This window comes from Erinaceus europaeus, chromosome 8, assembly GCF_950295315.1.
Source record: "Erinaceus europaeus chromosome 8, mEriEur2.1, whole genome shotgun sequence".
Lineage (NCBI taxonomy): Eukaryota > Metazoa > Chordata > Mammalia > Eulipotyphla > Erinaceidae > Erinaceus > Erinaceus europaeus.
The window spans coordinates 125,809,243-125,833,398 of record NC_080169.1 but is presented as its reverse complement, the minus strand read 5'-3'; the positions used below and the strand labels follow the sequence as shown (position 1 = coordinate 125,833,398).

General features: G+C 42.8%; 1 pseudogene; it reads left to right on the top strand.

The window, feature by feature from the left end:
• The first annotated feature begins 5,545 nt into the window (after positions 1–5,545).
• LOC132539743 (tubulin alpha-1C chain-like) lies at positions 5,546–9,123 on the top strand (annotated as a pseudogene).
• The last annotated feature ends 15,033 nt before the right edge of the window (positions 9,124–24,156 follow it).

Below are 24,156 nucleotides of genomic sequence, written 5' to 3'. Positions count from 1 at the left end.
CATCACCTTTAGTTTCTAGGACTTATAGGGCTCGGGAGCGCTGGGCAAGGCAGGTGATGTTCTCCCACTGACAGTCTTCAAAAAACAAACAAAATTATTATGAGAGGAAGATATAGAGAGATGGGAGAGACCAGAGTACTGCTCAACTCTGGCTTATAGTGATGCTGGAGATTGAATTTGGGACTTCAGAGCTACAGGCATGAAAATCTCTTGCATAACCATTATGCTGTCTTCCCAGTCTAAAAGAATCTTTTGAAAAACTCTTCTTGTCTCATTGTTCTTTCCTCGAGCAAGATTTATCCATTTCTTCTTCTCCTTTCATATTTTAAAGTTGTTTCATATCTTTTAAAAATGGTTATATTTTAATTTTTATTACTTTTATTTACTTATTTGCTTGTTGCTAGCTTTGAAAGTGACTGGGATCCATGTGGATTCAGTCGGCTAGGAAGGATCATCAGTTTCCCCAATGAATGGATACTCACGAGATGCACCACGGGAAGGTCGATCCAATGCATCCCAAGCCATTCCTCGTGGGAGACGTGCTAACTATACGCCTTGTCTTGATGCTGAATGCGAGCAACTACTAAAGCAGTATGATGAGTCGGGTGACCCAGATGTGGCTGACCATCTCATTGCCTCCCTGGATGCAGCACGCCAAGCCCACTGGCAACAACTCACGGAAAGTCTGAATTTCACCCACTCAAGTAGGAAGGCCTGGAAGCTTCTTCACAGACTGGGTGCCGGTAGCCAACCCCCTCCCATCTCCCATCACCCTGTATCTCCAAACTCAATGGCCAGTCACCTAACTCAAGTTGGCCGTGCTAAGATCGACCCAGTCTGGAAAAGAGAAATTTCCCACGAGTGGTCATCCCACTTCCGGTTATCTTGTCCATCTCCAAAACTCTCTCCCTTTACACTGTCTGAACTGGAAGACGCTTTGAAGAGGGTTAAACTGGGAACAGCTGCTGGCTATGATAACATCACCCCAGAACTCATTCTTAACCTGGGTCCCGCGGCAAAGAAGTGGCTCACTTCATTCCTGTCCCACATCTTGGAATCTGAGTCTATGCCCAAAGTTTGGCGTCGTGCGAAGGTAATAACGGTTTTGAAACCAAAGAAAGACCCAACACTGGCCGCCAGCTATAGACCAATGTCTCTCCTTTCCATGTGTTACAAACTCCTTGAGAGGCTGCTTCTGTCACGTATTTCTCATCTTACAGAGAAATTCCTATCACCCACCCAAGCTGGTTTCCACCCAGGAAGATCTACCTGTGAACAAGCCCTGGCCCTCTCAACTTACATTGAAAATGGATTCCAGAAGAATTTAAAGATGGGTGCTGTCTTTGTTGATCTCACAGCAGCCTATGACAGGGACTGGCACCGTGGTCTCCTAGTCAAGATCTCAAGATGCCTGCCTCTATGGGTGGCCAACACTATATCGTTTCTTCTCCAAAACAGAAGATTCCGGGTGCATCTGGGTGACAAGTCTAGCAGATGGAGACTTGTCTCAAGTGGCCTCCCCCAGGGCTCTGTTCTGGCTCCTACGCTGTTTAATATTTACATCAATGACCTCCCAGAAACTTCTTCAAGGAAGTTCATCTACGCCAATGACATCTGCTGTGCAACCCAGGCATCCAAGTTCGACATCCTCGAGGAAACACTCACTAAAGACATGTCTCTGATATCTGATTACTGTAAAAAATGGTGACTAATCCCTAGCACTGCAAAAATGGTATCTGTTTTCCATCTACACCATGCCTCGGCCTTGCATGAGCTTAATGTGCAGCTTGGCGATACGAGAATCCGGCATGAAGCCCAGCCAGTCTATCTTGGCGTTACTCTCGATCGCACTCTGTCATTTCATGAACATCTCATAAAAACTGCAGCAAAGGTGGGCGCGAGGAATCACATCATTGCAAGACTGGCCAGCTCCTCATGGGGCATGAGCGCTTCCACACTACGATCATCCTCTCTGGCATTATGCTATTCCACTGCAGAATACTGTGCCCCAGTATGGTTCCGTAGCCCCCATGTCCACTTGGTCGATTCCAAATTATATTCCTCCATGAGGATCATTTCTGGAACCATCCGTTCCACCCCGGTTCCAGGGCTGCCAGTTCTTAGCAACATCGCCCCGCCAGATATTCGTCGGGTTGCAGCATCATCTAAGTTCATTTCCCACGTCTACGCTCGACCAGACCTGCCAATATAAGCGGATATCTTCGCCCACCCTGTCCAATGCTTGACGTCTCGTCACCCAATCTGGTCCCCTATGCCTACACTGAACTTCTCTGTTCCAGACGCTTGGAAACAGAGTTGGCAGTCAGCTGAGGTAAAGAACAAACACCTCATCACAGACCCCTGCGAGCGTCAACCCGGCTTTGACCTAGCACGTTATGATTGGGCCCTCCTCAATCGCTATCGAACAGGCCATGGCCGGTGCGTCGCTATGTTCCATCGCTGGGGGGCCAGAGATGACCCGGACTGCCCCTGCGGCTACAGACAGAGTATGACCCACATAGTCAACGACTGCCACCTCTCCAGATTCAAAGGAGGTCTTGAAACTTTACATCAGGCTCAACCTGACGCTGTTGACTGGCTACGGAAGAAGGGCAAACGCTAGAAGAAGAAGATTTACTTATTGGATAGAGATAGCCAGAAATTGAGAGGAATGGGGAGATAGAGAGGGAGAGAGATGGAGAGACACCTGTAATGCTGATTCACCACTTGCAAAGCTTTCCCCTTGAAGGTGGGGACCAGTGCCTCAAACTTGGGTCCTTGCCCATTTAACATGTGCACTCAACCAAGTGCACCACCACCCCAGTCCTTGTTGTCTCATATTTTTATGGCTGTGTTCTAGGGTCTGTTTTACTGTGTATCACTTTGTTGAGAGTTCAATGTTCCTTTTTTATTTCTCTGTGACATTCCTTTCAGTAACCCTTGCAAAGCAAGTCTGGCGATGGCAAACTCCTTTTGTTTTTGTATGTCTGGTACTGTTTTGATTGCTCCTGCATATTTGAATGATAGTCTTCTAGCATAAAATGTGTGAGACTGGCACATTTCATATAGAGTGTAGCCAGTTTGTCTTCTGTTTCTGATGTTCTCTGATATATGGCTGAGTCTACTTATTTTACTTGCTACTTGAGACTGGAAGGAATTCAAAGTGTCCTTCATACCCTATTGTTTTAAAACCTTGAATATACTGCTTCACTCTCTCCTGGCCTCCATGGTTCCTGCAGGAAAGTCTTCTGTGAATCTGACTACAGTGTGTGTGTGTGTGTGTGTGTGTGTGTGTGTGTGTGTGTGACAGAGAGAGAGAGAATCACTTTATTCTTTCACAGTGATGTTTCTTAATGTAATCCTATTTGGGTTTAGGAATTTGAGAGTTCTGTCTCCTTCCTGAACATCTGCCTTCTGACCATATCACACATTTGGAAATGTTCTATTCTGTTTTCTTTGAATGTAGTTTTTCCTCCCTTCCTTTTTCTCCTCTCCTTCAGAGACACTCATAATCCTGATATTACTTTCATAATAGAGTCTTCAATCTCTTGAAGAGTTGTTTCATGAGAGTCGGGCAGTAGCACAGCTTGTTAAGCGCGTGTGGCACAAAGGACAAGGACTGGTGTGAGGATCCTGGTTCGAGCCCCCAGCTCCCCTCCTGCAGGCCAGTCACTTCACTGGTGGCTAAGCAGGTCTGCAGGTGTCTATCATTCTCTCCCCTCTCTATCTTTCCCTCCTCTCCCCATTTCTCTCTGTCCTATCCAACAATTATGGCACCAATAATAACTACAACAGTAAAACAAGGATAAAAAAGGAAATAGGTAATGTAAAAAAATTTTCTTAAAAGACTTGCTTCATTTTTCCTAAAGGTTATTTTTCTCCTCCTACTTTGAATTCAAAGAGTATAGCTAGTTTGTCTATTTCTGATATTGTCTCTTCTATGTGGGTAAGTCTAATTCCTTGTTATTTGAGAGTGGAATGTATATAAAGTGTCCTTCATCCCCTATAACTGCTTTCAAGTTTTCCATTTTCCTATCAAGGGACATTTTAAAGTCACAGACTTCCTTCTTAATCTGTTTCTCCATATAACATTGAGAGCTTTGTATTTCTTCCAATTTCCTGACAATGCAGTCGCTAAATTCTTCCTCTGCTGACAGCTCTTCTGTAACTGCAGCATTACATTTCTTGGTTTTGCAGCACCCGCATTTTCCTAGTTTTACCCATCTGTTTGGTTTCTGTTGTTGGCCAGCAAATGGTGCAGGGTTCTGCCTTGCATGTGAGTTGCAATGGGGATGAAATAGTACTGCAGTATTATGACACCTGATGTCCCTTAAACAGAGTCTTTCAGGGGCAGGGGAGGGGTAGGGGGATTTCAGACCTACTATTTCCAGTTTGATTCCTAAAAGTGGGAACTCTGCTTTGAAGTAAGTCACTTTCCTACTTGCAGGGTGGTCTGACCCCATTTGCCTGGGTTTCTATGACATTTGGGGCAACATAGAGTTTGGTAAGCTTCTTGGCTGCCATGAAGGAAGAAAATTCACTTCCCTAGTGCTCCTGGATGGACCCTCTGGGGTTCACTCAATAGATTGTGGCTTCTATATCTCTAAACAATAGCTTAAACTCTTTCTCTTAAAGTACTAGGTTCCTGAATGGTTCCCAGGAGGCCCTTTAATATCCACCAGGTGGATCTAAAGCAAATGCAAATATGGTAGCTGCTGTCTAAGCAATGCTGTATTTATTTATTTATTTATTTATTTATTTATACCAGAGCACAGCTCAGCACTGGTTTATAGTGGTACAGGGTATTAAACCTGGGACTTCAGAGCCTCAGGCATGAGTTTCTTTGCATAACCAGTATGCTATATAGTACCACTCTCAATGCTGCATTTCTGTTAATGTCCTTTTCTCCCTTCCACCTGCTCCTGGAGTCCACACAATCAATGACTTTCAAATATTAATGATTCTTTCTTTACCAAACACCCCAGATGTTCTCTGATGAAATTTGTTTAGTTATTTTGTTATAATATCAACATTTGTTTTCTGGTGAAGAGAGAACTTTCTGTGAATAGGCCACCATAGCTCCACCCTGGAAGTCTTTTTTTTTTTTTTTTTTCCTACCGGGATTATCGTTGATCTCCTTATCTACATGAATCCACTTTTCCTGCTGGTGACTATTTTTCTTTTGTTTGATAGGATAGACATAAATTGAGAAGGAAGGGATGGGTAGAGAGGGAAAGAGAGACACCTACTGCCTTGCTTTACCACTTGTGATGTTTCCCTAGAGCCAGTTTCTTTGCACATTAATTTTTGCATACAACCAGGTACACCATCACACAGAACCCTGAGAGTGAATCATTCATAAATAGTTCACCTGCAGAGGGGGTTAATAGCACAATGGTTGTGCAGGGACTCTCATGCCTGAGGCTCCAAAGTTCCAGATTCAATTTCTCCCCCTCTACCACCACAAACCAGAACTGAGCAGTGCTTTAAAAAAAATTTTTTTTAAGTTTTAAAAAAATCAGGTAGATAAATACATATAGTATATATGGGCATCTTCTTCCCACAGCGTCAGTGCATCTCTATCCACGGTGGCCAGGCTGGTGTCCAGATTGGCAATTCCTGCTGGGAGCTCTACTGCCTGGAACATGGCATCCAGCCTGATGGCCAGATACCCAGTGACATTTCCAGTGGGGTTGGAAATGACTCCTTCAGCACCTTTTTTAGTGAAACTGGCACTGGAGAGCGTGTGCCAAGGGCAGCGTTTGTAGACCTGGAACCCACAGTCATTGGTGAGTTGGCCTCTAACCTCGGTGAGATCCCAGGGGTGTGTCCTGGGACTCCACAGACACCTTAAGGCTGGGTAGTCTTACACAGGGCTAGTGGTGAGAGGCTGCTGTGATTTCCCTTTACAGATGAAATTCGCAATGGCCCCTACCGCCAGCTCTTCCACCCTGATCAGCTCTTCACAGGCAAGGAAGACGCTGCTAGTAACTATGCTCGTGGACATTACACCTTGGGCAGAGAGATTATAGACCCTGTCTCAGATCAAATTTGGAAACTGGTAAGATAACATCACTTGCTCAATGTGGGGTGGGAAATTCCCCTCACACTTTGAGGAGCCCTAACTGCAAGAATCCTTTGCACACTGATGCCCTCACTGAGCATCTAGACTCTCAACCAAGATGCTCGGGGCTGTGGCACAACTATTTGCAGCAAGACCAGCTTCTCTTTTCTGTTTTTCTTGGTTTATTTTGATGACATTTAAGACCAATAACCATCCTTGTTCATAAAGGGGTCTCACAGAGGTCAGTGGAGAATGTCCACAAATCTGAGCACCTTTTGATAGGTGAGTGTTACATACCAATTTTTTTATCAACCTCTCATAGAACACTAGTTTGTCAGCCAACACTTCCCATATAAGTAGGAAGCCCCAGTGAGGGGTGTGTGTGTGTGTGTGTGTGTGTGTGTGTGTGTGTGTGTGTGTGTGTGTGTGTGTGTGTTGGGGGGGTGTCTTGAATTGTGATAATCACTTTTATCAGCTTTCTTTCTGGTAACTACTCCTTACTGTGCTGATCACTGTTTCAAGTTAGTATTTAGTGAAATATATAAAACTGAATAATTAGCTTTGTTAAAACTACACAGCAAGGAACCTGCTGGAGCCAGACCTAGACCCAACCTGACTCCAGTACCTGACTCCATTGGAACTTGATGGTTCTGATATATTCTTGCTCAGAAACCGGCTACCAAATCTTTTTCTTTTTTTCTTTATTGAGGGATTAATAGTTTGCAGTTGACAGTAAACTATAGTAGTTTGTACATGAGTAACATTTTTATTTTCCACATAATAATCTAACACCTCCCCTCCACCCCCCACCCTTCTCTACTATCATGTTCTAGGACCTAAACACTCACCCCCCCCCAACCTGAGCCTTTTACTTGGGTGCATTACACCTAATTCTGCTTTGTGTTTTCCCTTCTGTTTGATAAATCTTTCTGAAGTATCCATTATACAGAGGCAGTGGTTGCAGGCTATCTTGGTCACACTCCAAATGATAAGTTTCCCTTGCTCTGTGGTCACACCAAGGGCAACAAAGATTACATTCTATTTCAAAACTAAACTCTACAGTCATTACAGATCTTGTGATTCCTTTAATTTCTGAAATGAAGGTAGTTTACTTTTTAAATAGCTTTTTTACTGGGGATATGGATTAACCTGCCATCATCCATGTCCAGCAGAGAAGCAATTACAAAAGTCAGAACATTCACCTTCCACACCCCATAAAGAACATTGGTTTATACTACCAGAGGGGGAGAAATATTAGGGGAAGATGACCAGAGGGCTCAGAACTCCAATTCCATCAGGACCCAGAGAGAGAAGAGGAAAAAAAGACGGGCATTTGGATGTAGTAATATATGTAGAAAGAAAAGTCAAGACTACAGTAAAATGGGCAAATATGTGTAAGTATAGCTAGTTATAGAATGAAGACAATTGGGGGCCCGGCAGTGGTGCACCAGTTTAAGTGCACATATTACAAAGCGTAAGGACCCACTCAAAGATCCTGGTTTAAAGCCTTTAGCTCCCCACATGCAGGGAGGTGGCTTCATAAGTGGTTAGGCAGGTAGCAGGTGTCTATATTTCCCTCTGTCTTCCCTTCCCCTCTCGACTTCTCTCATATCAAAATATTTTTTAAAAGCCAGAAAACATAGAAACTGTGGATTCGTAGTGTAAACGCCAAACCCCAGAGATAATCCTGGAGGCCAAAAAAATAATAAATAAATAAATAAATAAATAAATAAATAAATAAATAAAGGAAACCAGCCAATCCATATCTGTGACCTTGGGATTACTAATGCAGTTTCCAGGGGAAGGAATGGGAATGTGGAACTCTGGTGGTGGTAACAGTGTGCAATTATACCCCATTGTCTATAACTTTGTAAATCAATATTAAACCACTAATAAAAAATGAAATAGTCATTTTAGTGAAATTTTCCCCAACAAGTAATTGATTGTGAAGTTTCTCTGAATACTTAGAAACTCCTCAAAGTCCTGTTTTACAAGCATTATTCAGATTTCTTTAAGCTTGGTCACTGTAATCAGAGATTCAGAAAAGTCATTGTAGATACCTTCAAGACTTAATTTATTTTGCAGGCCGACAAGTGCGAAGGTCTTCAGGGATTCCTGGTTTCCCACAGCTATGGTGGGGGAACTGGTTCTGGGTTCACCTCTCTCCTTATGGAGCGTCTCTCTGTTGACCATGGCAAGAAGTCCAAGCTCCAGTTCTCCATCTACACATCTCCCCGGGTCTCCACAGCTGTCGTGGAGCCCTACAACTACATCCTCACCACTCACAGCACCCTGGAGCATTGTGACTGTGACTTCTTGATAGACAATGAAGCCTCCTGTGACATCTGTTGTAGAAATCTGGACATCGAACGACCAACCTACATCACCCTCAATCGCCTGATTAGTCAGGTAGCGTCCTCCATCACTGCTTCCCTCAGGTTTGATGGAGCCCTGAATGTTGACCTGGCAGAATTCCAGACCAACTTGGTGCCCTATCCCCGCATCCACTTCCTTTAACCACCTATGCCCCTGTAATTTCTGCTGAGAAAGCATACCATGAAGAACTTTCAGTTCCAGAAATCACCAAGGCATGCTTTGAGCCTGCCAACCAGATGGTGAAATGTGACCCTCGCCATCGTAAATACATGGCCTGCTGCCTGTTGTACCGTGGTGATGTGGTCGCCAAAGATGTCAAGGCTGCCATTGCCAGCATCAAGAACAAGCGTAGCATCCAGTTTGTGGATTGGTGCCCCACTGGCTTCAAAGTTGGCATCAATTACCAGCCTCCCACTGTGGTCCCTGGTGGAGACCTGGCCAAGGTCCAGCGGTCTGTGTGCTTGCTGAGCAACACCACAGCCATTGCTGAAGCCTGGGCCCGGCTGAACCACAAGTTTGACCTGATGTTTTCTAAGCGTGCATTTGTCCATTGGTATGTCGGTGAGGGCATGGAGGAAGGAGAGTTTTCTGAGGCCCGAGAGGACATGGCTGCCTTAGAGAAGGATTATGAGGAGATTGAAGCAGATAGTGCTGATGGAGATGATAGGGGTGAAGAGTATTAACTACATTGTTTACTCCTGTCTGTCTTGAACTCATTTGTGAAGCAGTCTATTGTGGCATAAAGCTGTCAATAAAATATTTTCATATGAATGTCAGTTTGGTTGCTTATTTTAATTTTGAGGTAAACAAGCAGAGAATGAATGATACCACAGCCTTGATGCTTTCTCTCAATACAGTAGATCTTTTACTCAAACCTGGGTCACACACATGGCAAAGTGCCACACTATCTCAGTAAGTTCCTTAGCTAGCCCTTGGTTACACTTATATCATAAACATTTGCCCCACTTCAAGCCCCTTTGGGAACAGATGAAGTGGCTAGAGATCTATCTGATCATTTAGATCAGTAGTCCAAGTGATTGCTGTGTGTTCTTTGCTGTGCTTGTGGTCAGGTATGTTCCAGTAACTCTGCACAGTGTGGTGATAAAAAAGTCATCTCTAGTGTACCAGGGAGATACTACCCTGACCTGCTCAACAAACTTTTAGCCTGAAGTTCCATGATCCCAATTTCTTTCCCTCACATCACCACAACCTGAGCTGAGCAGTACTGTGAAAAAAAAATTGGAAAGTGCAATAAGTGGGACAGATTTGACTGGTATTTTTCCAAGTTCAACAACATATTGTCCACATCATCTTTCACCCGTGGATATTAAAATGTGCATCTGAGTCTGTGGGTCTCAGGTAAGTCTTCAGACAGTTGAATTAAAGATTCTTTTTAAGACTTGTTGAGAGGAGGAGAGAGGGGACCAGAATCACTCAGCACACGAGATGCAGGGGGTTTGACTTGGGACCTTGTGTGAAGAGTCCAAGGCTCTATTCAGCATACCACTCCATTTCTGGGCCTTTTTATTTTTTCTCCTAAAGCCTCTATTTCTGGTCTGTTGCTACAACATGTGGGGTAGCTAGTGATATTAGTCATATGATATCCTAGGCAGTAATTTGTTGTACTGTAATTTAAATCAGTAGCCGTAATGTCAGAAATAATTGCTAACAATTTAAAAATATAATCACATGGAAACAATTTGGAGTTGTGCTCGTTTCTTTCATACTTAGCCAAAAACTACTGTGGCAAATGAAATTGTACTTAAGTCCCTATTTGGAGAAAGTGAAACTTTTTGAGTCAAAATCAATAACAGTCCAAGGCTGTTATAATTGGTGCTTGACTCATATATTGGGGGGATAACTGGTGTAGAGGAATAAAGAGAATTGAATACTGTGTGGGCAAGATTAGAGAGAAGGCAGTTCCCTGAGTTGGACCCTCTTCCAACTACCTCTTCAGAAGCAACATAAGCAGGGATGAGCAAAGAAAGCCAGGGCACTGTGGGTAGCCAGAGATCTTAGTGACCAGTATTCAGGTACAATTGGTGTGGCCAGCAAGGCTGAATAGAGTGATAAGAAGCAGATGATGACCACAGGCCAGCTTTCATGCAGAAAGGAGGAAACAGTTTGGCACTTAGTTGCTCACCTGACTGGGAATTGCTGGGGCTGGGAGCCTACACAATGAATCCACTGTCCTCAGCAGCCATTTTCCTCTTTTTAAATTATGATTGAGGCAGAGAAAAAAAGATGGACAGAGAGTAACATCTACAGCCTGCTCCACAGCTTGTGAATCTTCTCCCAGGCAGTGAGGAAGGAAGGTTCAAGCCTGGCTCCTTGATCTTAGTGACATGTGCACTTTACTGGTGTGCCACCTCCTGACCCCAGATTTCCTTTTAATGATCTACTTTATCCAGATGGTGCTCAGGTACTATCTTTTCCCCGGCTCTTTTCCTTTTTCTCTTTTTCCCATTCTTTTTTTTTCACACTTCATCCATTCATCCATTACTCACTTCTATTTCACTTACTCTGAAGAGAGCAAGTTCTGCCTCTAAGCCTAGTACAGACTTGTTTTTAGCTTGAGAGATTTCAAAATTGTGCTTGAAGGACCATATAGCACTCATCATGAGATAAATTATAATCTTATGGAAATCAATATTCCAGATCCAGGCAATGACACATCTGACTAAGTGCATACATTACAGTGAGCAAGGACCCAGGTTCAATCCCCTGTCCCCCACCTACAAGGGGAAAGCTTTGCAAGTGGTGAAGCAGGGCTACAAGTGTCTGTCTCTTCCCTTCCCTCCCTTTCCTCCCTCAATTTCTCTCTGTCTCTATCCAATAAAGTAAATAAAATATTTTATTTTATTTAAATAAACATGTAAATAGAATGTTTAAAGAGGAAAAATAAATCAGCATTCCTAAGCCCTATTGAAATGTGGTAGGGAGACCTTTAGCTTCAGCTGACCCCCCACAATCCCAAGTGCTACATGTACCAGAGTGGTGCTCTGGGTTGTCTCTTTCTTTCATGCTCAAGTAAACTCTATCACTTGTAGTAAGTACAATAAACATTTAAAAATGTTTGAGAGGACAGAGAAGGCTAGGAGACAGTTCCCACAAAGGCTAAGGGAAAATGGAGGAGCCAGGGCCAGGCAGTGGTGCACCTGGCTAATCACACACCTTACAGAGTGCAAGGACCTGGGTTCAAGCTCCTGGTATCCCCATCTGCAGGGGGAAAGCTTCACAAGTAGTGTATCTCTGTCTCTTTCCCCCTCTAACCTCTCCCCCCTTCTCAATTTATCTATCCAATAGTAAATAAACAGATGTTAAACATTAGGGAAACAGAGGTATCTCTTCTCATAGCATGCCACTAAAAGCCATAGTGAGGGGTGCTGCCCTTTATATAGCAGGGTTTATAAGTACACATAAAGTGGGAGAAGTCCACACATGCCCCATAATGAGACTTCACTTTTACAAATGCCTTTTTTGGTGTCCAGATAAATCCCTTTTGTTTGTGGAATAACTGGTTGATTTTTGTTGAAGCCCTCACACCAGGGTTCAGCCCAGACTCTTTCTAAGAGCAAATCCAGCTATTTCTTAACAGATTCTGGCAAGAAAGTGAACCCAGCCTCAGGAGGAGCAGTTGGAGCCCTTCACAACCTAGGAGGTCTATCAATTACCACAGTGTGAGCATTGCAGGGCAAAGGATGGACAGTCCCAAGTAAGTGAGAAAGGAGCAGATCAACCATTTCACTTCTGCTGACACCTCACAACCCCAAGAGATTCATCTCCCAAAGCAGCATTTCCCCAGCACAGGGCCCTGAGAAATGGGCTTGGTAGCTACTGGGTAAAATACCTCAGCCTTCAGAATAGCCCAGGGGCACCTGGGGAGCCTGAAGCTTCTGGGATAGTGACTCCTGACCAACCCTTTACCAATGCTTCAGTATTCCTCACATGTGATTTTTTTTTTCTAATTGTGCCAAGATGTGAAAAGACAGACTTTCAAATAACCTGCAATGGTGTATAGGTGAAAGAAGGTGAGAGAAGACTTTAGCTGAAAGAAAATATTTCTGGAGAACAGAAGTAGGGGCAGGATGTGTTCTTGTAATGATGATTATCCACCTGTGGAGCTGGAGCTGGGAAAGAACACACACACACACACACTTATGTAACAACAAAAAGGAAGGGAATAGTGTTACAATACGAACAGACCTCTGGAAACTGATGGAAAGGGAAATATTCAGACAGGGAAAGGCAACACCAAAAGTAATTGCATAATGTAAAGTTGTCTAAACATTTTTCCACACTATAGGACTGTTGATCTCCTGGAGGCTACCACTTTCTTTGGTACACTTTCTGTACCAGATACAGCCTGGAGTTGTGGAATAAATGCTTCTGGTTCCACCAGATACACCAACACTTCAAGTCCATTCACATACCTTTGGGAATGGGTTAATGTAGTGCTAGAAAGAGAAAAATCCCAATAGAGGCTGGGTGGTGGCACACCTGTGTGAGCACACACGTTACACTGCACAAGGACCCAGGTTCCAGCACTCGTCCTCATCTGCAAGGGGAAAGCTTTAAAAGTGATGAAGCAGTGCTGCAGATGTCTTTCTGTTTTACTCCCTCTCTACCTCCCCATTCCCTCGACATTTCTGACTGTTTCTATCAACTAAATAAATAAAGACAATTTTAGGGAGAAAGACAGAGAGAGCCCAGTTAAAGAATGTCAGTTAGCAGAGATGCTTTTCTAGTTCCTCATAAGATCTGAAATTTATGAATTTTCTTTTCAATCACACTTGCCCGTATCATTTGTGGAATCTGCGTACGAGTACTAACAGATTTTTTTTTTTAGTTTCTTTATTGGGGGATTAATGGTTTACAGTTGACAGAAAAACACAATACTTTGTATATGCATAATGTTTCCCAGTTTTCCACATAACAATTCAAGCCCCACTAGGTCCTCCTCTGCCTAGTGTGTTCCAGGACCTGGACTCTTCCCACCCATCCCAGAGTCTTTTACTTTGCTGCAATACACCAACTCCAGTCCAAGTTCTGTTTAGTGGTTTCCCTTCTGATTTTGTTTTTCAACTTCGGTCTATAAGCTAGATCATCACATATTCATCCTTCTCTTTCTGACTTATATCACTTAACATTATTCCTTCAAGCTTCATCCAAGATGGGGTGAAGAAGGTGAATTCATCATTTTTAATAGCTGAGTAGTATTCCATTGCGTATCTAGACCACAACTTGCTCAGCTACTCATCTCTAACAGGTCTTTCCACTTGCTTACAGCACTTACTGTGTCACTGTACAGTACTGAGCACTTCTGCCTCAAGGTGTATAGTTTCCCGTAACTTATGGTGACATGTATCTATTCTTACCTTTAGTTCATGATTATTAAAAATATGTTCTTCTTTATATCTTAATGATTTTCAGCCACCAAGTTGCAGTTTCTACCATGATGCCAACCGGACTTCCCCTGGCAGATGACCTCACCAATGTGTTCTGGATCCCCACTTCTCTAGAGCCCTGTCCCACTAGGTAAAGATAGAAACAGGCTGGGAGTATGGCTTGACCTGCCAGTGACCATGTCCAGCAGAGAAGCAATTACAGAAAACAGATCTTCCACCTTCTGCATTCTAGAATGATCCTGGGTCCATGCTCCCAGAGTGGGTAATGAATAGGAAAGATTTCAATGGAGGAGTTAGGATAAAGAACTCTGGTGGTGGGAAATGTGTGGAATTGTACCTCTCTTATACAATGGACTTGTCATTCAGAATTAAATAAATAATAAGAATAAGAATAATAAAAAAGTGGTCTGAGAGGTAGCGCAGTGGATGGGGCATTGGGCTCTTAAGCATGATGTCCCTAGTTAGATCACCAGCAGCACATGTACCAGAGTGAGGTCTTTTTTTCTCTCTCTTTTTATTTTTCTCATTAACAAACAAATAAAATCTTTTTAAAAAGAATACTATCACAGTCAAGAGAACCAGTGTAATGGTTATGCATGAGGCTTTAAAGTCTTAGATTCAATTAATCCCCATACCACCTTAAGCCAGAGCTAAGCAGTGCTCTGGGAAAGAAGAAAAAAAAGAAAGAGAGAAGCAAAGAGAGGTAGAAAGAAAGAAAGAAAGGACATAACTAGAAAATTTCTATATACTCAGCTAAATACTGTTACAGAAAACACTTCACATGCCTTGTCAGATTTGTCCCACAAAGACCTGTGGTGGCAGGTCTAAGATCCTCAGACTTCTATGATACATGTGCTAGAACATGGTAGTTCAAGCAGAGCCATTCCATAGTCCCTGATCTCTCTTTCCCTGCCCATATATGTCTTACACCTTATGGTCCTAATGGGAATTAGCACACAGGTAAGCAGAACCTCAGACATCATATCAAATGCTATGCCATGCCATGCCATGCCATTAGCCATCCACTGGCCATCACAAATGTGAGGAGATGCACATACTGACACAGGAGAAGAGACACCTGTATACCCATTTCAGGTCTTTGAAGCAGGTAGTAGCTCCTTTGAGTGATGCATTTGGAGATTCTGGGTTATTGTACAAGGTCTAGAAGGAGCAGCACAGGGTTCAGGTCATTGAATTCTTCAAATCCATGTACTCTTCAACCCATAGACTCTAAAGTGCAGGACTTCTCTAGTTCTTGTCTGTAGACAGTATTGCCATAAAGTGCTGGTGTGTTTTGGTTACTTGCCACCAAGAGAAGTCATGATGCTTTGTAGCCCATAGGTATCCTCTCTCACTGAATACAGTTCCCATCTTCCTCACTGCAGGGCCTCTGCCACAAGAGAAGATGGCATGTCTCTCGACAGTCACTTGCCATCCAGAACTTTCCCCACCACTGGCTCTGAGTTGTGTTGGTATCTTGGTTATAGGCATAAAACAACAGTGAGGAGGAGGAGGAGGAAGAGGAGAAGGAGGATTGCTTATGGCCCAGCAGACCTAGAAACAAATCTCCTTTTACCAATCCAAAGAGCTGGGCCATACTGTTCCAGTAATCTTGAGAAATATCACAACTTTAATTTTGTGCTATATAATAGAAGGAAATCATACACTCTAATAAAAATAATATTTACTATACATTATATATTTAAATATATTATGTTATATATTTTTATCTATAACACATATGTAACATAACTATATAAATTATATAGAGAGATATATAGTAGCATTTATATAAGTTTCAATGCCTTAAGAAATGTATATATGGGAGTCGGACTGTAGTGCAGCGGGTTAAGCGCAGGTGGCGCAAAGCACAAGGACCGGCATAAGGATCCCTGTTCTAATCCCGGCTCCCCACCTGCAGGGGAGTCACTTCACAGGCGGTGAAGCAGGTCTGCAGGTGTCTATCTTTTTCTCCTCCTCTCTGTCTTCCCCTCCTCTCTCCATTTCTCTCTGTCCTATCCAACAATGACAACAACAATAATAACTACAACAATAAAACAACAAGGGCAACAAAAGGGAATAAATAAATAAAATAAATATAGAAAAAAAATTTTTAAAAAAGAAAAGAAATGTATATATGAGGCAGTGTAGCACACTGAAACCACATTGATAATGTTGCTGTTACTGATTATCTTTTTTTATTGCTACCAAGGTTAATGATAGGGCTCAATTCCTGCACAAAGAATTCTGCACTCACAGTGGCCATATTTTCTTTTATATTTTATTTGATATGAGAGAGATAAATTGAGATGGGGAAGGGAGGTAGAGAGGGAGAGAGAAATAGAGAATCTACTAACTCAGCTTCACCACTATGAAGCTTCCCCCTCCCACCCCAGCTATCCACAGGAGGGTCCCAGGACCATGCTCATAATAACATGTGCTCTCAAACTTGGGCACCATCACCCATCCAGTGGATGTCTTCTTGAATGAGAATGGGACTACATTTTTTGTTAAAAGAGGGAGTGGCCATCTCCTGGGGTCCTAGTCATGGAGTCCTGGGATGCTCACACAGACATGATGGGTCTAGACCTCTGCAGATCCCTCTCTCCACTGCCACTGGTCATCTCCATCAGGAACAATATCAAATGGACCCCTTTGTGGGCCCCTATATAACCTTACCCTCAAAGTGGATCAGCAATGGTAGGCACAGCCCTATTCTCTGAAGGGAGGTTAGGCAACAAACTCTACCACTCAAGGAAGATGGGTCCTTGTTGTTAGAGTTTGGTGCAGCCTGGACTGTTCCTAGTTGTGACCACAGAATGCAAGCTCAGACCTACAAGGATACAGAGGTTACATAAGGTCCTGTGCTGAATATGGGCCTCAGATAAGATCAATGGGGTTTACAGTTAACAATATTTATATACTTTCCCCCATATTTGGGAGCTACTCTCTTCCCTGATCCAGCTTTCTAGTCCTTTTTCCAACTATGACACCATCTTCCCAGACAATACCTTGGGTCTAGCTGCATGTTAGTTGTTAGGATCAGGCAAAAACTAGTCATGTCATGGCCCTTTGAATATACCTAAAACATACCTACTAGGTTTTTCCAAAATGGAGACCCCCGGATCTCATCTGCAATATCCTTGCTTTTAGGTTCATGATTCGTCAACTTTTTTTTTTTTTTTTTACCATAACACTGCTCAGCTCTGGCTTCATGGTGCTGTGGGGGATTGAACCTGTGACTTCAGAGCCTCAGACATGAAAGTCTCTTTGCATAATCAAAATGCTAAAATGCTATTTACCTGCACCCTTTATATCTTAATTTTGTAGCCGGCAGTTTCCAGATGCTAACATGATGCCAACCTGACACCTCTGAGCTGACGACCCCACCAATGTGTCCTGGAAGCCTGCCTCCTTAAATACCTGCCCCACTAGGGAAAGAGGAAGACAGGCTGGGAGAATGGACCAACCTGCCAACGACCATGTTCAGTGGGCAAGAAATTACAGAAGCCAGACCTTCCACCTTCTGCACCCCATAATGATCCTGGGTCCATACTCCCAGAGGAATTAAAAAAAATAGGAAAGCTTTCAGGGGTGGGGGAAGGATGGGATAGGGAGTCCTGGTGGTGAAAATTGTGTGGGAATTCTGCTTTCCTAAGTGAGAGAAGTTTTCAGCTAAAACTGATCTGAAAATGGACTCCAGGCCTTTGGCCGTGTCCTCCTCCACAGATACACCTATCACTCTTTTATTCGATCTTTGATGGAGCCTGCAGTTTCACAGAGAGTTGCTTCAGTCTTCTGAGTCATTGGCCTCCCCCTCATCTCTGAATTGAAAAGAGTGGACAAGCCTTATCTTCTAGACTGAGAATTATTTCTTCTGAATGTGTGAGTGGATTACAGTTAGTGTCATTTACTCCCTGGAGTTCTCTTTACAATTTTTATTCCAGGCTTCCTAACTGCTTAGTGAGTTCTGTTTGTAAAGCTTTTAAGATGCTTAGCAAATTATGTTGTGTGCTTTAATTCCATAGTAAAATGTTTTTTCCTTCTTTTTTTGTGAGTAAACGAACATATATATTCTTTTTTTTATTTATAAAACGGAAACACTGACAAGACCATAGGATAAAGGAAGTACAACTCCACAAAATTCCCACCACCAGAACTCTGCATCCCATCCCCTCCTTTGATAGTTTTCCCATTCTTTAACCCTCTGGGAGTACAGACACAAGGTCATTGTGAGATGCAGAAGGTGGGAGGTCTAGCTTCTATAATTGCTTCCACACTGAACATGGGTGTTGACAGGCTGATCCATACTCCCAGCCTGCCTCTCTCTTTCCCTAGTGTGGTGGGGTTCTAGGTAATTAAGCTCCCGGACACATTGGTGGGGTTGTCAGTCTAGGGAAGTCTGGTTGGCATCATGCTAGTATCTAGAACCTGGTGGCTGAAAAGAGAGTTAACATATAAAGCCAAATAAGTTGTTTACCAGTCATGAACCTAAAGGCTGGAGTTAGTGCAGATGAAGAGTTGGGGGTGTGTGTGTGTCTCTGTTTTGTAAACAGATAGTAGGCATATTTAAGTTATATCCCAAAGGTATTGTGGCTATAATAGTATTCTTTTCCCTGAGCCTGAAGTCTGATATGCAGGTAGATCCTAGTTATAGTCTGGGGAGATGATGTCATGGCTGGGAAAAGGACCAGAAAGCTGGATCAGGGAAGAGAGTAGCTCCCAAATATTGGAAAGATGTATAGACATTGTTGACTGTAAACTCCATTGATTTGATATGATCTGGGGCCATGTTCAGCTTAGAAGCCTATGTGACCTCTGCATCCCTGTAGATCTGAGCTCATATTCTGTGGTCATGCATAGGAACAGTCCAAACTGCCCAATATCAGGACCCCTCTTCCTCAGGTGTAGCATAGAGTGTGTTGTCCATCCTCCATTCAGAGGACAGGACATTCTCTACCTTTGTTGGTCCAAGTTGAGGGCAAGGTCCTATAGGGGCCCACAAAGTGGTCTGTTTTGTTTCCTGGTAGAGATGACCGGTAACAATGGAGAGAGGGATTTATTCAAGGTCTAGGCCCATCATGTCCCTTTGGGAATCTCAGGACTCCCCAAATAGGGCCCCAGATGATGGGGTGGCCTGATGGTGACTAAAGAGTCATCCTTAAAGTATGCCAGTCTCTTGCCCTCATTCATATTTTGCAGTTCTTGCTTTGATGAGGATAGCTTGGAAGTGAGTGAGGGAAGTATAATAGGAAGTGAGTGAGGAGGGTATCTAAGTCTAAGTAGACACTATTTCATTATGATCTTCATACTGACTCAAGACTATTGTGTACTTTTGCTTTCAGGTATATATTTTGCCCTGATTTATGGATACATGTGAATATATGCTCTATCTCACAGGACCTGGTCTATATTTATGATTTGGGACTTTGTTAGGAAGTGAACCACCTGGAATGGAATCAGAGAATCCTATGAAAGGAAAGGTCTCACCCAAGTAATGAGGCTTAAGGGTTGGCATTCCATGCCTGATGTCTCTGGACACAATCTGAAGTGAAGCATGTCAAGGTGGTACTAGCTGTGTGGATTAGTTGGGGATCACCAGATGTGATGTCATTTGGTATGAATTGAAAGAAGCATGCAGGAAAGTGAGCCCCACTCTAGAGGTTCCAGGACTGGGGAAATATAGGCTCTATAGAGGAAGTGGGAGGTTTCTGCTGTCTTAGGGTTTAAAAAGGCAATAGATAGTTATTGCTATAATCACATTACTTGGTAATTGGGTTAACTTTGAAAAATCCCTTTGTTAGGATTAGCTGTATCATACCCAACATCACCATAATTTATATCCTTTGACATTATTTGTATATAGCTGTGCCACCAGTTACTACTGCTCTCCCTGGTCTAAGCTTTTAAGAGAGTCAACATATCAAAGACTCAGCCTATGATCTGTGCATTTAAAAGTTGAGACATTAAATCAATTTCCCCTCTCATATTAATTAAATAGTGATTTATATGACTACAAATTAATAGGTGTGTACATAAACACTATTCCCACCACCAAAAGACTGTCCCATCCCAACCCCTATCCCTGTAGCCACATGAAACTGAACATCCACCCTCAACCCAGGATTTTTACTTAGGTGCTCTACTCCAAAATCAGTTAAATCCTGCTTTGAGTTTCCCTTTCTGTTCTTCTTTCTCAACTTCTGTCGATGAGGGGGATCATCCCATACTCATATTTATCTTTCTGACATAGATCATTTAACATAATTCCTTGTAGCTCCATCCAAGATGAGTCAGAGACAGTTGTTTCATTTTTTGTAATAGCTGCATAGTATTCCATTGAGTATATATACCACTGCTTTCTCAGCCACTCTTCTGTTGTTGGGTACCTGGTTTGCTTCCAGGTTTTAGATATTATCAATTTTGCTGCTATGAACATTGGTGTACATATATCTTTTTGGTTGGGTGTTATGGAGTCCTTAGAGTATGTATATTTCTAGGAGGCAAATTACTGGGACATATGGAAAGTCCATGTCTAGCCTTGTGAGAGTTATCCAGACTGCTCTCCACAGAGGTTGAACCAATTTACATCCACACCATCAGTGAGGAAGGGTTCCTGGAACATGATAGTAGAGAAGGGTGGGGGTGCAGGGGGGTGTTAGATTATTATGTGGAAAATAAAAATGTTACCCATATACAAACTACTATAGTTTACTGTCAACTGCAAACTATTAATCCCTCAAAAAAGAAAAAGATTTGGTAGCCGGTTTCTGAGCAAGAATATATCAGAACCATCAAGTTCAAATGGAGTCAGGTACTGGAGTCAGGTTGGGTCTAGGTCTGGCTCCAGCAGGTTCCTTGCTGTGTAGTTTTAACAAAGCTAATTATTCAGTTTTATATATTTCACTAAATACTAACTTGAAACAGTGCTCAGCACAGTAAGGAGTAGTTACCAGAAAGAAAGCTGATAAAAGTGATTATCACAATTCAAGACACCCCCCAACACACACACACACACACACACACACACACACACACACACACACACACCCCTCACTGGGGCTTCCTACTTATATGGGAAGTGTTGGCTGACAAACTAGTATTCTATGAGAGGTTGATAAAAAAAATTGGTATCTAACACTCACCTATCAAAAGGTGCTCAGATTTGTGGACATTCTCCATTGATCTCTGTGAGACCCCTTTATGAACAAGGATGGTTATTGGTCTTAAATGTCATCAAAATAAACCAAGAAAAACAGAAAAGAGAAGCTGGTCTTGCTGCAAATAGTTGTGCCACAGCCCCGAGCATCTTGGTTGAGAGTCTAGATGCTCAGTGAGGGCATAAGTGTGCAAAGGATTCTTGCAGTTAGGGCTCCTCAAAGTGTGAGGGGGAATTTCCCACCCCACATTGAGCAAGTGATGTTATCTTACCAGTTTCCAAATTTGATCTGAGACAAGGTCTATAATCTCCCTGCCCAAGGTGTCATGTCCACAAGCATACTTACTAGCAGCGTCTTCCTTGCCTGTGATGAGCTGATCAGGGTGGAATAGCTGGCGGTAGGGGCCATTGCGAATTTCATCTGCAAAGGGAAGTCACAGCAGCCTCTCACCACTAGCCCTGTGTAACACTACCCAGCCTTAAGGTGTCTGTGGAGTCCCAGGACACACCCCTGGGATCTCACCCAGGTTAGAGGCCAACTCACCAATGACTGGGTTCCAGGTCTACAAACACTGCCCTTGGCACACGCTCGCCAGTGCCAGTTTCACTAAAAAAGGTGCTGAAGGAGTGATTTCCATCCCCAGTGGACCTGTTACTGGGCATCTGGCCATCAGGTTGGATGCCGTGTTCCAGGCAGTAGAGCTCCCAGCAGGAATTGCCAATCTGGACACCAGCCTGGCCAACGTGGATAGAGATGCACTGACGCTGTGGGAAGAAGATGCCCATATAGATATATAGATATAGATATAGGTGTGTGTTTATTTAAAATATATATATTTGCTATTATATATATTTATATATATATATATATAATTTTTTTAACCAAAGCACTGCTCAGTTCTGGTTTGTGGTGGTGGTGGTGGTGGGGAAATTGAATCTGGAACTTTGGAGCCTCAGGCATGAGAGTCCCTGCATAACCATTGTGCTATTTACCCCCTCTGCAGGTGAACTATTTATGAATGATTCACTCTCAGAGTTCTGGTTGGTGTACCTGGTTGTGTGCAAAAATTAATGTGCAAAGAAACTGGCTCTAGGGAAATATCACAAGTGGTAAAGCAAAGCTGTAGGTGTCTCTCTTTCCCTCTCAACCCATCCCTTCCTTCTCAATTTGTGTCTATCCTATCAAACAAAAGAAGAAAAATGGTCACCAGCAGGAAAAGTGGATTCATGTAGGTAAGGAGATCAATGATAATCCCGGTAGGAAAAAAAAAAAAAAAGAGACTTCCAGGGTGGAGCTATGGTGGCCTATTCATAGAAAGTTCTCTCTTCACCAGAAAACAAATGTTGATATTGTAACAAAATAACTCAACAAATTTCATAAGAGAACATCTGGGGTGTTTGGTAAAGAAAGGATCATTAATATTTGAAAGTCATTGATTGTGTGGACTCCAGGAGCAGGGGGAAGGGAGAAAAGGACATTAACAGAAATGCAGCATTGAGAGTGGTGCTATATAGCATACTGGTTATGCAAAGAAACTCATGCCTGAGGCTCTGAAGTCCCAGGTTCAATACCCTGTACCACTATAAACCAGTGCTGAGCAGTGCTCTGGTATAAATAAATAAATAAATAAATAAATAAATAAATAAATACAGCATTGCTTAGACAGCAGCTACCATATTTGCATTTGCTTTAGATCCACCTGGTGGATATTAAAGGGCCTCCTGGGAACCATTCAGGAACCTAGTACTTTAAGAGAAAGAGTTTAAGCTATTGTTTAGAGATATAGAAGCCACAATCTATTGAGTGAACCCTAGAGGGCCATCCAGGAGCACTAGGGAAATGAATTTTTCCTTCACGGCAGCCAAAAAGCTTACCAAACTCTAAGTTGTCCCAAATGTCATAGAAACCCTGGCGAATGGGGTCAGACCACCCTGCAAGTAGGAAAGTGACTTTTACTTCAAAGCAGAGTTCCCACTTTTAGGAATCAATCTGGAAATAGTAGGTGGTCTAGAATCCCGCTACCCCTCCCCTGCCCCTGACAGACTCTGTTTAAGGGACATCAGGTGTCATAATACTGCAGTACTATTTCATCCCCATCGCAACTCACATGCAAGGCAGAACCCTGCACCATTTGCTGGCCAACAACAGAAACCAAACAGATGGGTAAAACTAGGAAAATGCGGGTGCTGCAAAACCAAGAAATGTAATGATGCAGTTACAGAAGAGCTATCAGCAGAGAAAGAATTTAGCAACTGCATTGTCAGGAAATTGGAAGAAATACAAAGTTCTCAATGTTATATGGAGAAACAGATTAAGAAGGAAATCTGTGACTTTAAAGTGTCCCTTGATAGGAAAATGGAAAACTTGAAAACAGTTATAGGGGATGAAGGACACTTTATATACATTCCTTCTCAAATAACAAGGAATTAGACTTACCCACATAGAAGAGACAATATCAGAAATAGACAAACTAGCTATACTCTTTGAATTCAAAGTAGGAGGAGAAAAATAACCTTTAGGAAAAATGAAGCAAATCTTTTAAGAAAATTTTTTTACATTACCTATTTCCTTTTTTATCCTTGTTTTACTGTTGTAGTTATTATTGGTGCCATAATTGTTGGATAGGACAGAGAGAAATGGGGAGAGGAGGGAAAGATAGAGAGGGGAGAGAATGATAGACACCTGCAGACCTACTTCGCCACCAGTGAAGTGACTGGCCTGCAGGAGGGGAGCTGGGGGCTCGAACCAGGATCCTCACACCAGTCCTTGTCCTTTGTGCCACATGCGCTTAACAAGCTGTGCTACTGCCCGACTCTCATGAAGCAACTCTTCAAGAGATTGAAGACTCTATTATGAAAGTAATATCAGGATTATGAGTGTCTCAGAAGGAGAGGAGAAAAAGGAAGGGAGGAAAAACTACATTCAAAGAAAACAGAATAGAACATTTCCAAATGTGTGATATGGTCAGAAGGTAGATGTTCAGGAAGGAGACAGAACTCTCAAATTTCTAAACCCAAATAGGATTACATTAAGAAACATCACTGTGAAAGAATAAAGTCTCTCTCTCTCTCTCTCTCTCTCTCTCTCTCTCTCACACACACACACACACACACACACACACACACACTGTAGTCAGATTCACAGAAGA